The sequence below is a fragment of the Podarcis erhardii genome (assembly GCF_964252035.2).
Source record: "Podarcis erhardii genome assembly, chromosome: 15".
Taxonomy (NCBI): Eukaryota; Metazoa; Chordata; class Lepidosauria; order Squamata; family Lacertidae; genus Podarcis; species Podarcis erhardii.
This window is the reverse complement of record NC_138505.1, coordinates 17,473,414-17,497,839: the sequence shown is the minus strand read 5'-3', so window position 1 is coordinate 17,497,839 and position 24,426 is coordinate 17,473,414. Positions and strand designations below refer to the sequence as shown.

At 47.0% G+C, this 24,426-nt stretch overlaps 1 protein-coding gene and 1 long non-coding RNA gene across 12 annotated transcripts in view; both read left to right on the top strand.

The window, feature by feature from the left end:
- The window catches only part of PC (pyruvate carboxylase), a 264,778-nt gene that overhangs the window by 152,778 nt on the left and 87,574 nt on the right, over positions 1-24,426 (top strand). The window lies entirely within an intron of this gene.
- LOC309330222 lies at positions 22,061-24,124 on the top strand. Its single transcript, XR_014151390.1, has 3 exons — positions 22,061-22,439; positions 22,729-22,835; positions 23,539-24,124. It is a non-coding gene; the product is annotated as an uncharacterized lncRNA (long non-coding RNA).

Sequence of the window (24,426 nt, the reverse complement as noted above, 5' to 3'; positions counted from 1 at the left end):
CCTTGGAGACCTGAGGCTTTGTTAATCATCATCAGATTAGGAGGTAGCCGTGGGTTGGCTGGCGTGCCTCCTTGTTATCTGTGCCCTGCAAGCTCCCCTCTCTTGCACATCCTGTCCCTGGGAGATGGTTCCAGGAGCCGTTACCAGAGCTGCCTTTTTCTTTTTAAAAGGTTGGTGCATTGTTCAGCCAAGGTGCTCACGGTGTTTTAGCGATAACTCAGTGCGGCAGCAGCAGCAGCTGGGGGACGGAAGGGGAAGGACCCCATGCCAGGCCATTGTTTGAGCCAAAAGACACACCTTGATTTAGATTTGCAATGATCTGTAGGGCAGGCCTTGATTTTGCTGGTTTACATGAAGCTTCCAGGAGGAGATGGCAGTGGCTCTGAGCATAAGCAGAGTTAACCATGCCTCACCTCTGAGTCACTGCTGCCTAGTGGGATGCTGTGGCTTGTTCCTCAATCATTACGGAGCACCAAATTCTCACAGCTCGTGCTTCAAGGAGATCACACGCAGTTAACACTCGGCTGTCGCATCTGCCTTGTGTCTGCCTTGGTGCAAGCGTGCTGGTGTGGGTGGCCGAGCTGAATTGTGACTGTGGCATGGGGGGGAGAGCAGAAGTTTTAAAATAAATAAACATTTTACTGCTAATTTCCCCTCACAGAGCTCCTGACACCTCTCAGCACCCTTAACAAACTACAACTAGGCTGCATTCACACATACATTTAATTAAAACATAATTAAAAGGCCATAGAACGTTCAGTCAGCCAGTGGCGTAGTATGGAGGAGCTGGGGGGGCGTGGCCCCAGGTGCAATTTTCTGAGGGAGCAAAGGTGCCCCATGACAGGCTCTCTCATTGAGGCTTTGAGTGCCTAGCTTCAGCACGTGAGGGGGCTGTAGAGGCGGCTTCTTCACACGGCAGCTCAGTGCCACCAGCCAGACACAGCTCCACTCCCAGGTCAGGCCTGACGCAGCGGCAGAAGTGGCTTAAAGGAGAAGAGGCTGCGGCAGCATTGCTGCCCCTCTCCTCCACTGAGCTCTCTGGTATGTGAGTGCACTTCCTGTGCCGCTTTGCGAGGCTGTGATCTGAGAGTCTGGCCGCAGCCTCACAAAGCCATGCAGGACTGCCAGGGTGGCATGAGTGTGCCCTTGAAACAGCGACAAGGGCAGCTGCAATGGGCTCCCAGAGTGAGCAGTGCACCCATCCCAGATGGTGATAGCATGTGCTCTGCTGCTGCAATCAGTCAAATTCTGTGTTGCCAAAGGTTTGGAGGACCCTGAAAAGCTTCAGTGCTGTTGGGTGGGATGTTATCTTATAGACAACACATGCAGACAGACACACAGGACTCCCTCTCCACAGCGCAAAGTGAAATTTATCTTTCCAGATGGTACTTTACCAGCCTAACAGTGTCTCTCTCAGGTAGATAGTACTGCTGTTTTCTCCTTCTATCATTTTTATTGTATTGATTTCTTTGATTTAATTCCATAAAATCTGTGCTAATGATCAATTCAGCCACTGCTTTCCCACATGTTTGCTGCCTGCTCCTTGGTCTGCTCTCGCCCTTTCCGTGGGAGGAAGAGAAACGCCCTTGTCTCTTCAGGCCAGTGCAGTCCCCGATCTTTCTCCCAGCCAGTGCCAGAGCCAGCACCAATTACTGCCAGTCAGCAAAGCAATGAAATTTCATTCTGCTGGCAGGGGGTGCTGTGCTGGGGACAAGAGACACAGAGAAATGCGAAAATTGCAAGTTTGTTGAAGTTGTGAAACAAGGTATCAATAACAGAGGTTGCAGGCAGTCACTGAGCGGCTTGGCTTGATGCTTCCCGGTTTAACATGGGGCGGGTTTTAATGAGAACTGAATGAGCGGGGTCTTGCTTTCCACAAAGATATAAAAAGAGCTTGCCGTATCAAGCCAGTGGCCCATCTTTCTTTTCCAAAGTCTGCAGCGTTGGGGACTTTTCGGTTTAGAGAAAAGGCAAGTAAAAGGTGACATGAGAGAAGCTTATAAAATCATGCCTGGCATGGATAAAGTGAATAGAGACAAGTTTTTCTTCGTCTCCCGTAACTCTAGAACTTATGGGCATCCAATGCAGATTCAGGATAGATAAAAGAAAGGACTTCGTCACACGGCAGGTAGTTAAACTGTGCAACTCCCTCCCACTCAAGGCAGTGATGATGGCCACCAACTTGGATGGCTTTTAAACAGGATTGGGCAAATTCATGGAGGATGAGGCTATCCACAGATCTTCACCTCAGTGGCCTCCACGTTCAGAGGCAGTATGCTTTTCAGTACCAGTTGCTGGAAACCACAGGAGTGGAGAGGGCTCTTGTGCTTGGATCCTGCTTATGGGCTCCCGCTTGGGACATCTGAGTGACCAGTATGAGAATAGGATGTTGAATTAGGTGGGTCATTGGCCCGATGAACAGGTTCTTCTGATGTTCTTCTGTTTTGTGCTCATGATGGTACCAGGGCGGTTATACGCAATCCAACTTTGCGAATCCTGTTTGCGTCCTCAAAGGTTTTAGAGGAGAGACATACTGCTTTGTTTCCCATCAGTGCATACCCTGTGACGTCCTGCTTGAAACCTGTGGCTTTTTATACCATAGGTGTTCCTGGAATGGCAGTGCTGTCCCTTTTTCGTTGCACTATAATGCCAGAGTGCCTCTCCAGACGACAATCATGCTGTAGCATTGGGGAAGCATCTCAGAACAACTAATAATGGCAGTGATGTGTGGATGGTCCCATATGAATCCAGCACTAAATCACTATTGTTGCATCAACTGCATGTTACAAAATATACCCACAAAAATAAGCCACCAGCCTGGTGGGGCCCAAATAACATTTGCAGGTTTTGGAAACAGCACCGGAACTTGCTAAACCTGTTTGCCTGATGAGTGTGCTCTTTCTTTTCTTTTTTAGAATATTTTTATTTTGTTTTCAGAATGCAAAAACGAACAAGAAGAAGCCCAGTAAAATGATTTCCATCATGTAATTACTAAAAGGAGGTGACATGTTTTATATATTTTTCTTCTTTACATGTAACGAGGGGAAAGTTGTCAGCATGTGAGTTCCATCAGCAATTTGGAGAAATCCTCCTTCATAATGTTACAGTTGGCTGTTAATCTTTTGTCCATAATCCGAGGAAAGTCTCTGATAAATGTCACTGCATATGCCCTTGATTTGTAAATGAGATAAAATCATAGCACGCTATAGAGGAATCAAACATTTTACCTTTGATTTAAGTTGGTACGTCAGTTTTTACCGCAGCTCACTGTACCAAGAGTTCAGTGTCAAAAGTTCAGCAGTTTGTAGTTATTACCCTGCAAGCCTCCATCACTTAGATGTAACTTTTTCATTCTTGTCCCTCCCATGCTGTTAAAAGAGCTGATCCTGATGTTTGTGTGTTTGTATAGTTTGATGCGTAATGTTTGCTGGAGCCTGCCAGGCATGTTTACCAGAGGTTAGAAGTAGGATGAGTTGCCTGCACTGTAAGAACCATCCTCTCTTTCAAGCAGCCTTTGGTGTTTTGAAAATACTATTTATTTATTACTGTTATATTCCACCATTTTCTCCAAGGAGCTCAAGTGTACATGGTTCTCCCCCTCCCCACAACAACCTTGTGAGATAGGTTAGCCTGGGAGGCAGTGACTGGCCCAAAGTCACCCAGTAAGTTTCATAGGCAAGTAAGGATTTGAACCCTGGTCTCTCAAGGTCCTGGTAGTTTTGCTTTCTAACCACTACAGCACAATGGCTCACATTATGGAGATATACTATTGTGTGTCTCTGCCTGTGGTGCCCTGGATTTGCCTGTCCCATTATGTACGAATTGACTCACTTGCTTGAGTTTTTAAGGGGGTTTAAGAACATAAGAGGAGCCTTGTGGAATCTGGCTATAGATCCCTGTAGCCATAAGAACACAAGCAGAACCATACTGGGTAAGACCAAAGGCCCACCTAGTCCAGCGTCCTCCTTCTCACAGAAGCCAACCAGTTGCCTCTTCTGGGAAGCCCACAAGCAGACGTCTCCTGCTGATGCCCAGTAGCTGGTATTCAGAGGCATAAGTTGGTACCTCTTATCCTGGAGGGAGAAAACAGCCATAATTGATAACCTTATCCTCCATGAAAACCCCCCCTTTTTGAAACGCCATCCCTACATCCCACGGCAGTGAATTCTGTAGTTTCATTCTGTACTGTTTAAAGAAAAGCTTGCTTCTGTCTGCCCTGAATCTCCCATCCTTCACTGGATGACCCTTGGTTCCAGTAGAGTGTACGTGTGAGAGACAAAGACACGCTCAGAGAGAATCCATCTGTACTGTACATTTAAAGCACTATCATGCCATTCCAAACAGTCATGGCTTCCCTCAAGAATCCTGGGAGCTAGAGTTCGTTAAGCATGCTGAGAGTTGTTAGGAGACACACACACACATATTCCCCTCCCAGAACTAAAGTTTAGGGTTATATCCAAGTATGTTCTACTTGAGCAGATCCACTTAAATTAATGAAGCTAAGCTAGTAACTCAAAATCAAGTCACTTACCATTTGTTAAAAATTTTTGCAGGGCAGGTAAGTAATATTAAGAACAAATTCCAATCATTCAGTTCTAAATACCTTATATCGAGCATCAGGAAAAATCCTAACCAGCTAGGGCTCATTCTGTTATTTTTCCTTTAATAAGACCAGCATGACTTATAGTTATCCAGATCTTTTAGCTAATTTATGCTGACTCGATTAATCTTCTGGTTTACAAAATCTAATGAATGCATACATATTGGATAATTATATTTGCCCAAATAATGTCTAATTTGTTTTTTTTTCAATCATGCTTTAAAATTAAACTAGATTTTTTTTCATTTTCTGATCAGTCTGAGTTCATTAGAAGTTCATTCCAAATTCCATAATCAGTAGAAAATGGGTAGAAGTCTGAAGATTTCTGTCCAAATTAAATAGCAGTGGCTGACTAGATCCAAATGGAATATTACTGTTGCAATCAAGAAAACAAGCATTCAAAAAGTTAATGAAAGTCTCCCAATAATCCCAGATGAGTATGCTTTTTCATCTTGAAGGATGCCAGTTTCAAATAATTTATGGTTAGATGTTAAAGGTGCAAGGCATCGATCCCGATAAAAAAGGAAGTAAAACATTAAAGGTCAAAGGCAGGGGGAGATGAGCTGCCATCATCCCCACCCCACCCCAATAAAAAAATCAAGGGAACAGCAATTCTTTCATGCCACTGAATTTTCCCAGCATCCTACTGGCATCCAGCTGACAACACTAAGGGTACCCTTTGTGGGTTCCCTTTGTTGTTTTCTCCGTTGTCTGCCTGCAGTGTGCGCAGTCTCCAGCTTCCCCCACTTAGATGTACTGGCAAGGTGAATGCTGCCCTGGTCCACCCATGTCATCGCCAAACTAAAGAGGCCTGGATCCATCAAATGCAGGATTTATTCCAGGTGATAAAGACTTGCTCCAGAGGAGGTCTGTTTAAGCAACCTCCTTTCCACAACACCTCAGAAATTTGAATGCACAGCAACCTGGTGTCCTCTGGATGTTTCTGAACTACATCTCCCATCATCTCCTGGGACTGTTTTGTACTGCAGCTCTCATCGGCCCCATTTTGGCTGTGGCTGATGGAAGTTGTAGTCCAAAATATCTGGAGAGCACCAATTTTCAAAAAGGCTACTTATAATGGCTCCCTCTGGGAAATCGCCCTGCCTCCTCTCTAAAATCATTTACATTTTTAAGCGCTCTCCTCTCTCCATCCTGCTCACCGCTCTATTTTCAAGTCCCAAAGCTGACTGGTGCTCACTGATAGCTGGAGCAGGGCTTGTTTTTCATTTTAAAAAATATAAATGTGAAATGGGGGGGAGGGGAGAGGCAAATGCTCTTCAAAAACCGTTAGCCCATTAAATTGAGGATGCATAATTAATCAAATAGCTAATTAGGAGCTTGAAAAGTAGATTAGCTACACTTGTTGGTAATAATAGTAATACCAGAAGCAACCTTAATTTAATTGAGTCAGCACACCCTACAGAGCTGCAGGAGGAGAGGCATCTCGGAAGGGTCGGAGAGGTATGGAATTTTTATCTGGCCTGTTGAGTCTTAAGCGGAGTTTTGCCAGGAAGAAGGCAGAACCATACTTTTTTTTTATGTCTGTGGGGTCGCTGCACAAAGGAATTGTGGGGTGGCACTGTCCTGAGCTGGAGCTTTAGACCTGGGGATGGGGTCTTAAGAACATAGGAAGAGTGCCACAGCTAGTTCCACAGCTGAGCCAATGGAGCAAGACAGGGCAGGGGTTTCAGCACCATGGAGAGCTCAGGATGCGAACAGCCCTATTGAGCCTCTGCTTTCAGCCCACTTCTCCCTGCGCTTTGAATTTTTATTTTAGATTATAAACCTGCAGGCAAATTCCTGATGTCTTCCTCCTACCTACAGGGCTTCCTGATGCCTTCCCCATACCTACCTACCTGCGTGGTTATTCAGGGCACATTAAGCAATCTGGAAGTGTTAACAATAAGTACCACCATATATAGACAAGGAAGTGAGAAAATCTTTGGAGATTTTGCAATGCCCTTTTGGATTCCTGAGCACGGTAGATTATTCCTTTGTACGTCACTCTTAGCATCTCCCCACCCCACCCCCCTCACTGACATTTTCGTTGTACATCATGTAAGAGAAGGTGCAGAAATACAGATTGGGGCTTGGGAGGGCAGGTGGGGCAGACAGGTGAGACTGGCGCTTGGTGACATTTCAGGGGTGCCCAGTGCATCACGCAGAACAAAAGGCACATCTGTCTTGAAGCTGGGATGTCCTTATGTGCTTTCTGTTGAGCCCAGCACTAGGGGGAATGGGGCAGGGAAGGGCACAGCCCTCATTGCTTAATGCAAGTTGAATGTTCTTGGCTGCAGAGACTGTTGCTCCCACACCGAGAAAATCTCATGAAAGCAAACTGTTGCAAGAAGCAAAATGCTCTCTCCCTCCCTCTCTCTCTCTCTCTCTCTCTCTCTCTCTCCCCCCCCCTCTCTCTCAATGTCTAGTTTTAAAAATGTGTCTTTGTGCTTAAAGTGGTGAAGCGAGTTAGGATATGGAGGAGCAGAGAATGCCTGGATGCACCTTAGACGTAAGACACATCAGAGATGTCATAAGAACAGCCTGCTTTATCAGGCCAAAGGCCCACCTAGTACAACAGTAGCCAAACCCTGTGGGAAACCCATAAACAGGACCTGAGCACAAGAGCCCTCTCCCCTCCTGTGGTTTCTAGCAACTGGTATTTGAAAGCATTGCTGTCTCCAACTGCAGAGGCGGAGGGTAGCCATCATGGCTCGTAGTCATCAGTCATCCTCTCTCCATGGATTTGTCTAATCCTCTTTTAAAGCCATCCAAATTGGTGGCCATCATTGCCTTGAGTGGGAGGGGGTTCCATGGTTTTCCTATGCACTTCATGAAGAAGTGCATTGAGGATTAACAATAAGTACCACCATGCCAGTCCCAGATCTGAGCATTAGATCCCCCAGTACCCTGTTCTCCTTACACACACAAACACAAACACACCTCCTGACCTTCCTTGCAGTTTTACATTCATATCCCACTTCCTGGCCAACCCCTCCACCCCAAGAGAACTCCCCGGATGGCTTCCAGTCATAAAACATAATTCTGCATTCAGTGTATTGCAGTTGTGGTCTTAGCACAGTCAGGTTATAGGAGCATATGAAACTGCCCCATAGTGAGAACATTGGTCCCTTTTTGGGCAGTCTTTTCTGCAAGTGACTGACAGCAGCTCTCCAGGGTTTCCAGCCAAATTCTCTCCCAGACTTACCTGGAGATGCTGCCAGGGATTGAACCTGTGACCTTCTGCATACAAGGCAGATGCTCTGCCTCTGAGCTGCTTCTTCCAACAGCAACATTGGAACGGAACCCTCAGCAATTAGTTAAAACAGTAAAGCAACAAGCTGAGCCTGAAACCATATCAGAGATAGACTGCTTCTGAACATGGAGGATCCATTATTCCTCAGTAATTGTTGCAATACTTAATTCAGTAGCAAGGAAAGTGAATAGAGAAAAGTTTTTCTTTCTCTCTCTCTCTCAGAACAGTAGAATTTTTGGAATCTGAATGTTGGGAACTTCAGCACAGATAAAAGAAAGTATTACTTTTGTTAAGCTGTGGAACTTGCTCCCACAGGAGGCCGTCACGGCCACCAGTTTGAATGGCTTTAAAAGGGGATTGGACAAATTCATGGAGGAGAAGGCTGTGAATGGCTACTGGCCCCAATAGCTATGCTTTGCCTTCCCTTTCGGAGGCAGTAAATGCTTCTGAATACCAGTTGCTGGAAGCCACAGGAGGGGAGAGGGCTCTTGCGCTTTGATCCTGCTTGTGGGTTTTCCACAGGCGACTGAGAACAGGATGCTAGACTAGATGGGTCATTGGCCTGATCCAGCAGGCTCGACTTCTGTTCCTATGTAGTATTTGACAGGATAGCAGTACAAAATGCACATAGTCAGAAGAGAGGAAGAAAATGTGGAGGGGCTCTTCTTGGGTTCTTTTGAAAAATCCTGAGAATTTCAGGCACCTGACTTTTCCATCTGATCCTTTTTGGTGGACTTCAGTCCAAACCTCACGGAGAATTGTAGTGTACAGCTGGGCCTTTGGACATGGTTCCTATTTCTCTCTCTCTCTCTCTCTCTCACACACACACACACACACACACACACACACCAAATTATAGGGGTAGGGTGGGTGAGAAGCTTTATGGAGAGAGGGAAGGAGGGAGGGAACTCACTTTGGATGAGAATAGCAAAGCAGGAAGCGGAAAAAAGCCTCCAGCTCTTGGCTGACCCAGCGACGTCGATCAGCCAGCATTTCTGCTAATTGCATTATTTACCAGCTGGAGGGAATTTCTGTCAGTAAATTCCGAGCCGGAGCAATATCCCCTGGCGGGATGCGCTGCCTCAGCACAATGGAGGTTAATTAGGGCCGATCTGCAAACTCTCCAGCCAGATCCTGGCCTTAACTTGTTCATGGCAGGTAGGAGGAGGGAGCCAAGGGTAAGGCTGGGTCTGTATGCATTGGACATCCAATGAAGTTGAGTGTTGGAAGATCGAGAACAGACCAAAAAAAAGAGCAAGCCCTCCTTCAAGCAACATGTAGTTAAACTGTGGAACTCCCTCCGACAGGAGGCAGTGATTGCCACCAGCTTGAATGTCTCTAAGAGGACTGCACAAATTCATGGCGAAAGCTATCAATGGTTCGTCCAGCATCCTGTGGGAAAGCCACAAACAGGACCCAAGCAGAAGAGCATCCTCCCTTCTGTGGCTTCCACAGCAGCTGATATTCAGAAGCATTCTTGGCTGCAACCATGGAGGCAAAGTACTGTATAGACATCATGGCTAGTGGCCATTGATAGCTGCTGCCTCTGTGCATTTCTCCTGCCCTCTCTTCAAGTCATCTTCCAACACTCAGCTTGATTGGATGTCCTCGACTTCTAGTGTTCTGAGAGAGGGAGAAGTTTTTCTCTCCATGCCAGGCATAATTTCATGAATTTCTTTCATGTCACTTCTTACTCAGCTTTTCCCTAAACTAAAAAGTCCCAAATGCTGCAAGCTTTCCTCATAGGAGAATCCCTTTTCTTTTTTTAACATTTTCTAGCTCTACCACAGAGAGGCAAACAGAACCTGTTGACCTGTTTATGTGTGCACAAGAAAGGAGCACTGAGGAGACACAGCTGGAGCCAAATTTAGCCTGCAAATGCAAGATTGTTTTGTTTTTTGCCTGTTTGATATGTGCCTCTTTGTGTGCCCAGTGCAGCGCTGTGTTAAGTATAATTCGGCCTGAATCTTCCTGCCTGTGTTCTTCTTTCTGAAAAGCCAGCACAAACTCTACTTTTGCAAGTGAAAAGATCAGATGAAACTCTAAACTAGTATAGAGGAAGGCAAGCAGAACCCTTGTTTGTTTGTTTTTGCTTTGTTTTGCTTGCTTGTTTGTTTATGTATTTAGAGCATTCAGTACCCCACTCTTTAGCCAGAAAGGCTCCCAGAGTGGTTTCCATACAGTCAATTAAAACCAGACAGTTCCTGCCCACAGGCTTCCAGTCAAAATGCCATGACATACAAGGGAAAAGGGACAGGGAGGAAAAGAAGGGGGATCAAACAGGCACCGATTCTTAAAAAGCTGATTTTATAATGACCAGCTGACCCAGTTAAAAAGCTGATTTTATAATGACCAGCTGACCCAGTTCAGGGCAGGAGGTGCCTGATAGAGTAAGCTTTCAGCTCCCACTGATGCAGCCTTATCACAGCAGGGCTGATGGACTGAGCCCTGCTTCCTGTCTCTCCCACTGAGGCAACCTGATGTCAAATCCCACAAAGCTTCTCGATTTGGCCCTCGGCATTCTCCACTAGCCACGCCCCTCTGTCAAGGCCACACCCACCCTAGCCTCTCACTCTGTGGGCCTGCTGCATTTTTTAAAGTGCTGCAGCTCTTCTCTTTTCTATGTTCAAAGCCTTGTGGCACTTCCAGGATCCTCAGGAGCACTTTGAACTGCTCGCGGCGTTTCTGGGAGCCCTCGGTAGTTCTGGGCTGCTTGATTTCCTTTCTCCTTCCCACTCCGCTCTGCAACGCCTTCCATTATTTCTAGCCTGTTTGTGTCTTTTAGCAACTGGGGAGTTTTCAGCCAGGGGAGCGGGGGTAGGGCGCCTCATTACGAGACTCATCTGCCTTTAATTAATTCTGGGCTCACGGCTTGCCATGCAAGCTCCCCTGAGACATGCTTACTTTAAAAAGAAATATTCGTGTTCTTCATCCCCGCCCCCTCCCTTCACGCCAGTGCTGCGGAGCTTTTCCTGTGCCCCCAGAATGGTGATTCCGGCTGGCACGCTGTAGCTGTGGGTGTTCAGAGAGGGAACTCTAGGTGATATTGTTATCTTAATTATAATAACCATAAAATGGATTATTCCAACTAAATATTAGGAAGAACTTTCTGGTGGTAAGAGCTGTTCGTCTGTGGAAAACACAACCTTGGAAAGTGGTGGACTCTGCTTTGTTGGAGGTTTTTCAACAGAAGTTGGATGGTCACCTGTCAGGGATTCTTTAGCTATGATTCCAGCATTGCAGAGGGTTGGACTAGATGACCCTCAATGGTCCCTTCCAACTCAATGGGAGCCTGTGGCCCTCCAAATGTAGCTGAACTACGCTCCCCACCATCCCTCATCACCAGCCATGCCTGCTGGGGCTGATGGGAGTTGTACTTATCTGGAGGGCTGCAAGCTCCTCACCACTGGCTTATATTGAGCTTCCTCTTAAAGATCCTTTACGGCGCTGTTGGATCCCGGGGGAAGGGATTTTTGAAAACACTTGCTACCAGCCAAGGAAGTGTTTTTTTAAATAAAACCCTTGATCTGCATCTGTTCTCCTTAAGCAAACAGCTCTGGGCATTGTCTCTTTGGGGTAAAGCGCAGCGCATGAAATTGTCTGCGCAATGGAAGGGATAAAACTGCTTACGTCTTTAAATGTACCAAACCCTCAAGAGAGAGAAAGAATAAAATGCGGATTGAGCGAGGATAGAGAAGCAGCCGGGAGATGACTAGAAATGGAAGAGGTTTGTGCAAATGTCAGTCCATTGAGGGTTCACCTGGCAACCTGCTTTCCTCAGTGGCCAGCACCTTTTAGACCAGGCCCGGCTATTTAAGGAAGACAAATCATTTTGCCTTAGAGAGTGGTTAGCCCTGCCACATGATTTGGAAAGGAATCAGGATCCTCTGGAGAACTGTCTGAGCAAATGTCCCTTTTCAACTGGCCCGGGGGGGGGGGGCGTTATAAATAACATGTCTTGGAGTTAGTGCTGTAATTACCCAGCAGGCTCTGCTTCTCCCCTCTTGCCAATGATTTCTTCCACACATCTAACTTAATTAGCTGCTTCCCTTTTCTTGGCTGATGGCTCATAAATAATGAGCCTCTGTCATCTCCCCCTCTCCATTTGGGGCTGTGGAGGGGGGGACATGGCAGGAGCTGCAAAGAAGATTCCTTGGCTCAAAAAGAGATCCAACTTTCCCCATGTTCCTGGCCTAGGTGACCTTTGGCTCTTGAAGGAAACAGGAACCTCTGCATTCTAAGCTAGACTTTTGCCAACCTGGTGCCCGCCAGAGGTTTTTGACTCCAACTCCCATCAATTTCCCAGCTGACACAGCCATCTTGGACTGATAGCTGGGGCTGATAGGAGTTGTGGCCCCAAATGGCTGTACTACCTGGGGCTGGTGGGAGTTTGAATCCAAAACAATGTGGTTGCCTGGGGCTGATGGGATTTGGAGCCCAAGACAGCCATATTGCTTAAGGTTGGTGACACTTGCCGTCCAAAATGGCCATGCTGACAGGGGCTGATGGGAGTTCTGGTCCAAAACATCTAGAGGGCATCAAATTGGCAAAGGATGCCCTTATTGATCATTGGAACTTCTTTTTTGCTTTTCTGATTCCTCATTTTTGTTCCCTTTCTGGGGTTGGTTAGCCAAACTGTGCTCTTCAAGCTAGAAAAAGGGGGCAACCTTTTCTTTATCACGTTGTCATCATTGTCACTGCCAGAAGCATTGCTCTGTCTGTTCAGATCAGTCTCACGGTCATGCTGACGACATGGCTTCCATGCTGAGCTTTGCTCACCTTTCCTCCTGGCGCTTGTGCCCCTGTTCAGCCGCCTCCTGCAACAGAGAAAGTATCCTCCCTGTGGTGATCAAGGTGGAGTTTCCACAAGCTCATGGGGAGAAGGCTGGCGGTTTTCTTTGCCTACTTGCACCCCAGCCAAGCACAAATGGAGCCTGCTTTTGGAGTCTTGCGGCCGTTCGCCTTGGTTGAGAAGGACGCTGAGCCAGTGAGCCAGGCAGAGGGCGAGGAAGGACAACGCCAGAGCGTTGATGAATGGGTTCGTGAGCAGGGAGGGAGGGAGACCATCCAGCCTCACCAAGGTCATCTTCACTCCAGGGTTGGGCAAAGCATCTGAAAAGCCGCAGTGCTCAATTCTCTTAAACTATCAGGTGACTAATTCTCTTCAATCTCTGAAGTCAACAGCCTTGCGGCCAGCTGGTGGTTGCACCCCCAGGCCTAGAAGCTGCAATTCCAGAAATGTTGAGACCAGCTTGGGGGGGTTCAGTTGGTGGTGTCTTAAGTTCATGTTCCCATGTCTTGCAACACAAACATATCGTATGCATGATGCAAAACAAGCACCGTTTTTTCTTCCTGTTCTCCGGCTAGCAGTAAGTCATGGGAGATGTTGTTACTAAGGCACCCGATTAATGCATTAGAGACTCGGGTGCACTAGGAAACTGCATTTTGAAGTTCCTTTGGCACCCGTTACACTGCTGTTGCTGTGTTCATGGCACAAGAAGAGAGGGAGACTTCCAGCAAAATGGTACATGAAAAGAGGGCAACTGGACAAGATTCAGGAGATCACAGGAGTTTGGGGGAGGCATTCCAACTTCGTTGTACTCCCAGTCATGTCACAGAGAGCATAAAGGGATCCAAATCCCCAAATTTAACTGGGGAACAGGGTGTTGTTTTCTGGTATTTTACAGAGTCTCTTGGTTTTCCATACTGGATTCCAAATTGATATGGGGTGGTTTGACTATTGCCATTTGTGAGGGATTCTGAACATGCTCAGAGGGTTTCTGTTGGACTTGATTCCTTCACTCTTTATAGAGTCACTTACTAGTTTGCAAAGCTCTTTTCAAATTCTACCTGTCCTGGTAGTTTTCTCGGATATTCAGGCATCATAAGAAGAGCCTGGCTGCTGCATCAGGCCAAGGGCTCATCCAGTCCTGTGCTCTTCTCACAGTGGGCAGCCAAGTGTCCTAAGGGAAGCCCACAAGCAGAATCTGAGCTCAAAAGCAGCAACTCTCCGCACCATCCGATATTCAGAGCAATACTGTATCTGATAGTGAAAGCAGAGTATCATTCCTTCTTTTAGAGTTTGAGACTCACACATTTGAGGTCGAGTGCTGTTATTTGAAGCAGGATCTGGGGCTGGCACTCCCTGGGGAAGCGAGGCTCAGATTAGTCGCCAGATGGAATAAACGGCAAGGAGTCCTCCTCTGACGCTAAGCGTGTGGAATGAGATGTCTGGGACTGTGTTTAAAAAAAAGATTATAAATTTTTTTGCTCTAGATCATGAAAATTAGTCGTGTGTGTGTGTGTGATTTGCTTCCACAATTTCGAGGTTTTTTTTCTGGCATGGAAGAGGGATGGGAGTGGGCAGGATTGAAGAGAGGGAAGCAAAACAATTTTCGTTTTGTGCCTCTGGGACTCATCTCTCCTAGTCTGAAATGGGTACTGTGACTGATCTCCCAGGTGCCAGCAGCTGTGGATAAAGGACCGTAGAGACTAGTGTGCGAATCCTGATGTTGCCATGGCAAGGTCCCAGAGCAAGCCACGGTATATACTTGTCCTGCACTATTAAGTATTTTAACAGTCATTCTTTCTCCTGAGAACTGTAGTGGCTGTGTAGATAGACAGTGTGGGGTAGTGGTTAAAGCTACCTCCCCCAACCTGATCCCCTCCAGATCTTTTGAACAACGGCTGTCATCAGTCCGAGTCAGTGCTGAGCAGGGCTGATGGTGTTTGTAGTCCAAAGCATTTGGAGGGCACCAGGTTGGCAAAGGCTGTGATGGAGCGACGTAGGATCTAGCCATGATTCTCACGTGGTGATGTTGGGTCAGTCATCATCTTTCAGCCTAATCCGCTCCACAGGGTTGTTGTTGCTGGTCATGGGAGCCATACATAGTGCTCTGAGGTCATATAATCATAGAACTGTAGAGCTGGAAGGGACGCCAAGGGTTATCTAGTCCAACCCCCTGCAATGCAGGAATCTCAACTAGATTATACAGTACATGACAGATGGCCACCCAATGTCTGCTTCAAAACCTCCAAGGAAGGAGAGTCTGTCACCTCCCAAGGGAAACCATTCCACTATTGAACAGCTCATACTGTCACAAAGTTCTTCTTGTAACTTGAATCCATTGGTTGGGGTCCTAGCCTCCAGAGCATGAGAAAACACGTTTGCTCTATCCCAGGGGTCAGCAAACTTTTTCAGCAGGGTGCTAGTCCACTCCTCCTCAGACCTTGTGGGGGGCCAGACTATATTTTGGAAAAATAATAATGAACCAATTCCTATGCCCCACAAAGTAACCCAGAGATGCATTTTAAATAAAAGCACACATTCTACTCATGTAAAAACACGCTGATTCCCAGATTGTCCGTGGGCTGGATTAAGAAGGCAATTGGGCTGAATCTGGCCTCTGGGCCTTAGTTTGCCTACCCATGCTCTATCCTCCATGCGGCAGCCCTTTAGATGTTTGAAGATGGCTATCATATCTCCTATCAGTCTCCTCTTTACCTCTGAGAAGATGTGAGATGCAAATTAAACATTTCCCTCCTGTGATGATGTCGCCTCTGAGCATCCACGCCAAAGTAAATTCTCAGAATTATTTGAGCAGAGAAAGCTATGCTCGTTAAACTGGTGCCAAAACTGGTGCAGATGTGCCCCATTGGCCAGCATGTTGAGGGATTTTGACTAGCATGGTGTTTAAGAAAAAGCACCAACAAGGTGGTACTGATGACATCTTCGGTCCTGCAAAGAACCAAAATAGAATGGAAGATTTCTGCAAGCTGCAGTCCACTGCACCTAGTGATAAATCAGATCCTATTACATGATCTGTATTTGTGGCTGAATTCTGGTGCTGTTTTGTTTTGTTTTGATTGACACATTGTATTTTTAGTGTTATTTGTATTGATGTATGTTGTCGTTCACTGCTTTGGGAGCCTTGGGTTAAAAAGCAGTACATAAATAAACCATACCCAAACCATAGCCATTGCCTCTGGGCTCAATAGAATGGGAAAGTGGGTGGCCTACCTCGCAGGGTTGCGAAGGAGCGCCCTGTACTGACTACCTTCTTCTGAACACGCCTATTTCGCAGCTAATGCAGATGGACAAATCTTTGTCTTGCCTCATCCTGTTCTTGCCAGGGGTCTTTCTGAGCACTTAACTGGGCTTCCATGTAGGCTGTGACATCCCTGAGAAGCTGGGGGGAGGGCAATGCAAGCTCCCTTCCTAGCTGCAAAACCTTTTACCGTTGTGTTGGTGATGCAAGCCTGCTAATGTCATTTATTTATTTAAAATTGTCAGCAAAGGAACCACTTAGCTGCATATGCCCTTGGCAGAACTTCAGAAAGTATCCGCCAGCGAACCAGAGCAGAATGGCACACACTGTTGCGAGCGATTAGGTATTTATAATTCACAGGGAAGGAGGCACAAAGCATCTAGCCGGCTATGGAACTAAGAGAGCCACAAGAAATCCAAAAAGCCCTTTTTATTTGCACTTTGAGCTCATCCTATTCCTTAAACTGGGGGCAAGTGGCACACAGTAAAAAAATGCCAGCTTAAAAACAAATCATGCATCCGAGTTTTTGAGAATGGAAAAAGTCTTTGCTAACGTTGTTGGATCTGTTGGCATCTCTCTAGCAATTATTGATAAGTCCAACAGGCTGCAGTTCTCAGAGCTGAAATGTTGAGCCACCCGTTGCTCCACATTTTCTGGTCAAAATTGCTGATTTGTGGTTTCTAAAACGTGTGAGTTAGGTCAGTTGTAGTTTAACCAGCATGCTGGATATGACATCCCAGTTTGTTGCACTCAGTGTTTTTAGGTTATATCACAGAATCATGGAGTTGGAACCCTTCAAGGGTCATCTAGTCCAAGCCCCTGCAATGCAAGAATCTCAACTGAAACATCCATGAGAGATGGCCACCCAACATCTGCTTAAAAACCTCCAAGGAAGGAGAGTCCACCACCTCCCAAGGGAGACCATTCCACTGCCAAATAGCTCTCACTGTCAGAAAGTTCTACCTGACGTCTAGCTGGAATCTCCTTTCTTGTAACCTGAAGCCATTGTTTCGTGTCCTCCCCTTTGCAGCAGCAGAAAACAAGCCTGCTCCATCTTCCATATGACAGCCTTTCAGATATTTGAAGATAAATGTCATATCTCCTTTCAGCCTCCTCTTTTCTAAGCTAAACATACTGTACCCATCTCCTTCAAGCGTTCTTCATAAGGCTTGGTTTCCAGGCCCTTGATCATCTTGGTTGCCTTCCTCTACACATTGCTGAAATGTTTTGCCACATTAATGAAAAATTACTTTGTTTTGTTAATCACAGTAACATAAGAAATTTCACAGGTTAACAAAGGGTTTCAGGGTCAGCATGCACAAAGTGCTGTTTATATACTGGAACCCTCAGCCCAGGGATTTGACTGCTGGTCAGCATGGACTGGTGGAAGATGCAGTCCAAAACATCTGGGGGGAACCTAGATGGCGAAGGCTGCTGTACATCAATTTCCAAACAGGGGCTTGAGGCAGCCAAAGGACACTCTTTTACAGGAAGGAGTGATCCACTCTGGCTTTTCTGTGGTCCCTTTTAGAAATCATGCCATTGATGTTGCGGCATCAGAATTCAGACTCAGGACACAAGACCTATCCAGGGAGTGAGAAAGAGAAATGGCCCCTGAAGACTCAGTTACACTGAGCTTAAAAGGTGTGCATGCTTTCAAGTCTCGTTTGACCTTTTTAGACAAATTGCATTTTAAGATGAGTATTTGCGCTGGCTAGACTCCAGCAGTTACGGACTGCTGCTTCAGAGGGGAGGTGAAAGAAACTTCCTTATGGCCCACCTGCATGCATTTGTGAGTGTGGAGAAGCTCAGGATGTGAACCAGTGTGAATCTCCCCAACTTTCTGGCCTCCAGGTGTTGTGTGCTACAATTCTCACTAAGCCCCAGCTAGCATGGCCATGGCAACTGAGGCTAATGGTGAGGTTGTGGTCCAAAACATTTGGAAGGCACCAGGATGGGAAGTTTGCTCCTCTGCTGCTGCCTCCCTCTTCTTCTTCTCCATCTCCTTATTTCACAGCATCTCACATCCATCTTTGGATATATGCCTCTTCACGTCCTCTCCCTCGTTCTTTGTTGTTTGCTACTTTCATCTACATAAGCCCTGCTGTTGGTTTTAGATCATCCACCCATTGCATAGGTGGCCATCCCCTTGGTCTTTTGAAATCGTAGGGTCTCTGTACTAACGCTGCTTTACTCCATCGCCCTCGGTTGCCTCTTGCCACATGTCTTGCACGTGTCCATTTTAACTTTGCAGCCTTTCCCGCCGCATCTGCAATTTTCATTCTTTGTTGTATCCAATTATTAGCTTCGCTATGTTTCAGTGATCTTCCTAGCATTGCACGTTCTGTGGCATACTGTGCTGTTCTTAAGCTGTTTGTGTTTCTCTGTGTCATGGACCAGTTCTCCACTCCATAAGACATCACAGGTAATCTGCACATATTGAACACTTTAAAAGGTTGCTCTTAGCCTTTTAAAGATCCATCTGCGTTAGGAGCCAGGAGCAAGTTTTGTCAGCCCTGCCACACAAGGGATTCCTGCACCTGTGTATGTGTCAGATGTGATTCGTGGAGCAGCAGGAAGGAACACAGAGACACCCGTCAATCGCTATCAGTTATGATGGCTAAATGGACCCTGCATGTCCGGGGGCAGTTTGCCGCTGATCGCCAATGGGAGGGTCGTGTTATGAGTCCCAAGATCTCGTGCAGGGTTGGTCAGTCCAGGATGCAAGGCATTGGAGGAATAGAATAGAATAGAATTTTATTACTACGGTCACAGACCAGTTCCTTCTCACTTACAATATCAGGAAAATCATAAAACACAACAGGAATACACTGAATTACAATTGGATATAACAGAGACAATGCAGATATAGCGGCAGATATAGCGGCAGTTAAAAAAATACATTAAATCTTGATCACTAAAATATAACCTAAAATTATCATTTAAAACCTTAATCATTTTGGTAGTACAGCTTGTTCCCTAAGTTTTATGGCAGTCACACAGAATTTGGCCACCCTTAGCGTGATCTCTAGATCCTTTTGCTCTACCAGGAGTTTTAGACATTGAAGTTCGGACCCATCGGGAGATTTTTGTATAACAGGAGTGGGGCATTGGAGGAGTTGGCTGTTGATGACCCAGAGGGACAGGCCTAGTCAGGATCTCAAGAGATCAGGGAGACTCCAGGGAAGGAAGTTGCGGGTGAGGAGTCAGATCCCGGGGAGGGTCAGAGTGGGGTTCTGCTTCAGCCTCCCATCCCATCTCCTGACACATTGCCCCAGCATCTCCTTCACTCCCCAGCCTCGCCTTCTGTCACAGCTTCGGCTTCTGAGGCTGTTTGCAGCCCATCCTCTCAGGAGAACCTTACTGTGCAGCCTGGGGCAGAGCTGTTGCTGATGGCCTCCTCCATCACCTGGGTCAGAGAAGCCAGCACAGGTGCAAACAGACAGCACAAGCTCAGCCCACCAGAAGGAGTTCTTGTTTGCTTGCCCAATACAAAGGACGGTCCCGCTTGCAACTCTGAAGCTTTGCCCGCCCCATATGACTCAAGGGGGCATATCGCTTGATGGATCAACATCCTAGCATGCTTAGCCATGCAGGGCACCTGTTGTGTCTTTTGTTTTTTAATTGCATTAGCATAAAATCAAAAACACAAAAGCATCGTCAAACTTACAGTGCATAGGAGCAGTACAGAGCTTGTAGAAAAATAAAATGTAGAAAAACACACCAGTAAGGCTAGATTTTGTGATCTGGTGGGGGAAGAGAGTTTTGTATATCTGTATTTGACACATATGAAATGAAATCCCACCAAACGGCATTAGAAATGTTCCAGGTTTCCTTTACCCTTAGACACACGTAATTTGTGAGTTATTTTTCTCTGCAGTAATCAGAGTCTGCATATTGTTGTACCACAACAAGAAGCTTAGCCATGCATAGACCTTGATGTGACTTTGGACCCTAATCTGCCTGTGTACCATACTGATTTGAGCATTAAAGGTTTTAGCAGAAACTGGGATCTGAGTTCAAATTCTTCCACCTCCCCTGAGAGGCAGGGCTGGTGGAGGCAACAGTGGGGAGGCACCTGGTGGCTCCTAGTTGGGAAACAGAATCTGGGACAACCGAGCCTTTGGCCTTCATCCTGCAGGGACCTGCTTGCATTCTTTTCAGCAATCTCTAGACCTGTCAGGAACTCGGCTGCCTGGCCTTAAGGAACAGGTTGCTGGAAGCTGCCTCTCTCATTGAGCCAGCAAGCCATCAAGTCGGCCGGGGCTCTCCGCACGTCCTTGGTGTATAGCACAGAGATATATGATGGGCTCTGACATTTATCCCCGCCTGGCAGGCAAGCATCATTTGTTCACCGCTCTGGAGTTATTGGCTGCCGTGTAACTGCTCCCAGGCGACTCACCCTCTCGGTAGACAGTCAAAGGAGTTCCCCTCCTCACCTAGTCTGGGCAGAGTTCAGTGGCAGGCCTGGATCCAGGTGTCCAGCTTAACCTGGGGCAGAAGCAGGCTTTGATGTGTTTCTTTACGAAACATAAAGATCCAGGGTTCTTTAATAACTTTAGAAGAGCCCTGCTGGATCAGGTCAAAGGCCTACCTAGTCCAACATCCTCTTTTCACAGTGGCCAAACAGAAGCCTGTGGGAAACCCACAAACAGGCCCCAAGCACAAGCCCTTTCCCCTCCTGTGGCTTCCAGCAGTTGGTATTCAGAAGCATAACATTACTGTCTCTGACTGTGGAGGCAGAGCGTAGCCATCATAGCTAGTAGACTTCAGTTGCCTTCTCCATCTATTTGCCCAATCCTCTTTTATTTTTTATTTTATTTTATTTTTTATTTTTATTTTTTATTCAAGTTCGGGATTTTTACATACATATATTATCTCCTTCCAATTTTTAAATTTCCCATACAATTTTTTCCTTTCCCTCCCTCCCCCCCCCCCCAGCACCCATTGGAAGGGTTCAAACAATTATCCTCAGCCATGGGCATAGCGTCTTTAGTTTCCACCAAATGTCTTTTGTTCCAGTAGTTTCTATCCAGCCTTCCAAGTCAGTGGCCATCACTGCCTCCTGTGGGTGAGAGTTCCATCGTTTATGTGCTTCATGAAAAAGGACTTTATTTTATCTGCCCTGAATCATTTTAGCAAATAATTTGACTGTTGCTGTTGCTGTTTTTACAAGGTGCTTTTAAATGGCACCAAGAACCCAGCAATGTGATATGCACTCCCAAACATGCTAAAGGGGGGGGGGACTAATATGAAAAACACTCCCCAAGTGATACTGTCAGAGCTGCCCGAGGTCCCAGCTCACAAAGGACCAACGCCAGTTCTTGTTATATACAAAAGTCTTTATTGAAGTTCAGTTTTGATTTCAAAGCCGCGGCGCGCAGCTCTACGTCTTAGACTCTAGACCGCTGAAGCTCCGTCTGAATCTCCTCCCCCCAGACACCAGTTTAAGACTCTAGCCTTGCTCCACCTCTTCCTTTGCTCTTTCCTCCTCTGGATCCGCCTGTCCGCTGGGGTCTTGCCCTTTCTAGACTCTTCTGACGCTGAGTCCCCTGAGTCTTCCCCCTGCCTCCGGCGGGCTTTAGGACCTGGTTCCCAATCCGGGTTTTCTGCTGTTCCGCGCGCCTGTACATTTGAACTTGGCGCGCGCGCCCAGCCGGCAACCTTTCTCCTGACCGTTACACTGCTCCTGTCACTGCTTCCCCCTTCGGGGGGGCTAGCTGGACCTGATCTCCCCTCCGTTCCCTCACTCTGCGATAGAGGCGTGGCCAGCCCTGACTCATCTTCTCTCCCTCCTGGAGGAGACGCTGGCCCTGATACATGGGACTCTTCCCCCCCACTCCGCTCTGGTGGGGGAACTGGTTCTGATCTCCCGCTGCTGCTTTGGGAGTCCCCGCTGGCCCCTTGCTTCTGGTGTGTCCCCCCTGGGACCCCCCTTGCCCTGGCCATCGGCGCCCCCCTCTGGGAATCTTCTGAATTGCTGGAGAAGCTCATGGAATCTCTCGGGCCACTGTCATACTCCCCTACGCTGCCCTCAGATTCTTCCCCTTCGCTCTCCGTTTCCTCTCTCCCCTGTGTCTCTGCTCCTGAGCCCCTGACAGATACGCTCCAGATTTTTATTGGACTCCAACTCCCATCTGCCTTAGCCAGCAAGGGTGATGGTCAGGCATGAGGGGAACTGGAGTCCAAGGAGTTCTAGCGGGCACCATGTCGGCAGACCTTGATGTAAATTAGAGAGAAATATTTTCCTTTATTGCGCTATGATTAAAATTGTAAGAAAGTTGAAACCATTCTGTACCTCTTTTCAGATAGGTTCAGGTCTTCTATGCCCTTCATCTGCAGCACAAAGGTACATGCTTTTCCTCACTTAGATTCCATCATTTCCCCATCATTTCCCCCCTCTATTGTTCAGAGGAGCCTCCCAATTCAGAAACGGTCTATTCTTTGAGCGCCAGTTGCTGGGGAGTGAGCAGATGGCCTTGGGATCCTGCTTGTTGTCTTCTGTGCCTCCATTTCCTTGGTCATGGTTGGAAAGAAGGTGGACCTTAGACCACCAGGGGTCTTCTTTTGTCCGTAGGGTGTGCCCTGGGGTTCTGGCACTTAGCCCTTTCCTCCAGGCAACAGGGCCTTCCTCCCTTGAGCCTGAGTGGCCCTTTAAGACCTGGGAAAGGAGCCACCTTCTAATGGAGGCAGTCCCTAAAAGCTTCTCTGGCTGCCTCAGTGCAGATGCGCTTGAGTGCTGGAGAGTCCTTGCATCTCCGGGGTGATGATTAATTTAAACAGACAAGGAGGGTTCCTTGCGCTTTTGCCTGCTTCTCCTGTTCCAGAGTGCACCGTGTAGCCTTCTGCCTGAGTGGCTTTTCTTAGCTGAGATTATGTCAGGCAGAGAAAGAGGAAGATTCAGCCAGCAGAAGGAGACAAATCTCAGAGACATGTAAGGAGAGGGCACTGCCTTAGAAGATTTCTTCTGTTGCATGTGACACAATTCTGGCACTGGGGAGAAAGCGGGATGCAAAGACGAGGCAGGATTCAAAGAGACACAACAGCAGACAACCCTTGGAAGGGGGCTGGGGAAAATGGAGCTTAGTTGGGATAAACAGGAAGAGGCCCAAAGCAGCCCTCACCAAACTGGTTCTTTCCACATGCTTTGGAGTGTAACTCCCATTAGTCCCAGCATCATGTGGCTGATGGGAGTTGTAGTTCACAGCATCTGAAGGGTACCAGGTTGGGGAATGCTGCTGTAGCAACATGACATGTTCGCACTAGAACTGGGATGAGCCAAAGAGATAATTTAGCCCAGTGTTCTCCAACCTGCAGCCCTCTGACTGTTTTGGGACTACAACTCCCATAAGCCCCAGCCAGCACAGCCATAACTGGCATGGGCTGATGGGAACTGGAGACCTCATCTGGAAAACACCCAATATGTGATCACACAGTTTAGTTCCACCAGGGACTGTTGTGGAATTTCAGAAATTGAGAAATTGCCCAGAGGATGATGTTTTCCTCCCTCCTTCATAAAACTCAGGGTGTGGGGGGGCAGATGGAAGCATGTGTTGGGTGTCATCTAGTAAGACTAATGTGGGAGCAGATTCAATATACTTAACACATTATTATGGAATTTGCTTTCTGCCCACCAGGAAAAAAAAGATTTTGCTAGGGGTTGAGAGGCATATTCATGGAAGAGAAGGCATCTATCAACACCTTTTTGGCAATGGCAGCTGAAGGAGAACCTCCAAGCACAGCAGTATATAAAAGAGCTTTATGTTCTCCCCAGAATAACATGGGCAAAAATAAACCTCAGAAACAGCCTTATCCTGTGTCACACCATTCATTCCAGTCGCCTCACCTCAAAAAGGGTATTGTAGAGTTGGAAAAGATTCAGAAAAGGACAACCAAAATGAACAAGGGGGCGGAGAGACTCTTCTATGAAGAAAGGTGGCAGCATTTGGGACTCGTTGGTTTATAGAGAAAAAGCGAGTAAGAGGAAACATGAAAAGAGTTTATAAAATTGTGCAAAAAATGGAGAAAGTGGATAGAGAAAAGTTTTTTCTCCCTCTCCCATGACACTGGAACTTGTGGACATAACATCTATTGCAGCTGAATGTTGGAAGATTCAGAACAGGTAAAAGGAAGGACTTCTTCGGGTTGCACATAGTTAAACTATGGAACTCTCTCCCACAGGAGGCAATGATGGCCACCAATTTGGATGGTTTGGAAAAAGGATTGAACAAATTCATGGAGGAGAATATCAATGGCTACTAGTCACGTTGGCTGTGATCTGCCTCCTTAGTCTGAGGCAGTAATGCCTCAGAAAACCTGTTGTTGGAAACAGCAGGCAGGAAGAGGGCTGTTGCGCTTAGATCCTGCTTGTGGGTTTCCCACCGGCACCTGGTTGGCCACTGTGGGAATGGGTTGCTGGACTAGATGGGCCATTGGCCTGATCCAGGAGGCTCTTCTGATGTCCTTACATCCATCTAGCTTGTCATTCACTTGAGAGCCTTCAACTGGAGATTCTATCAGTCTCA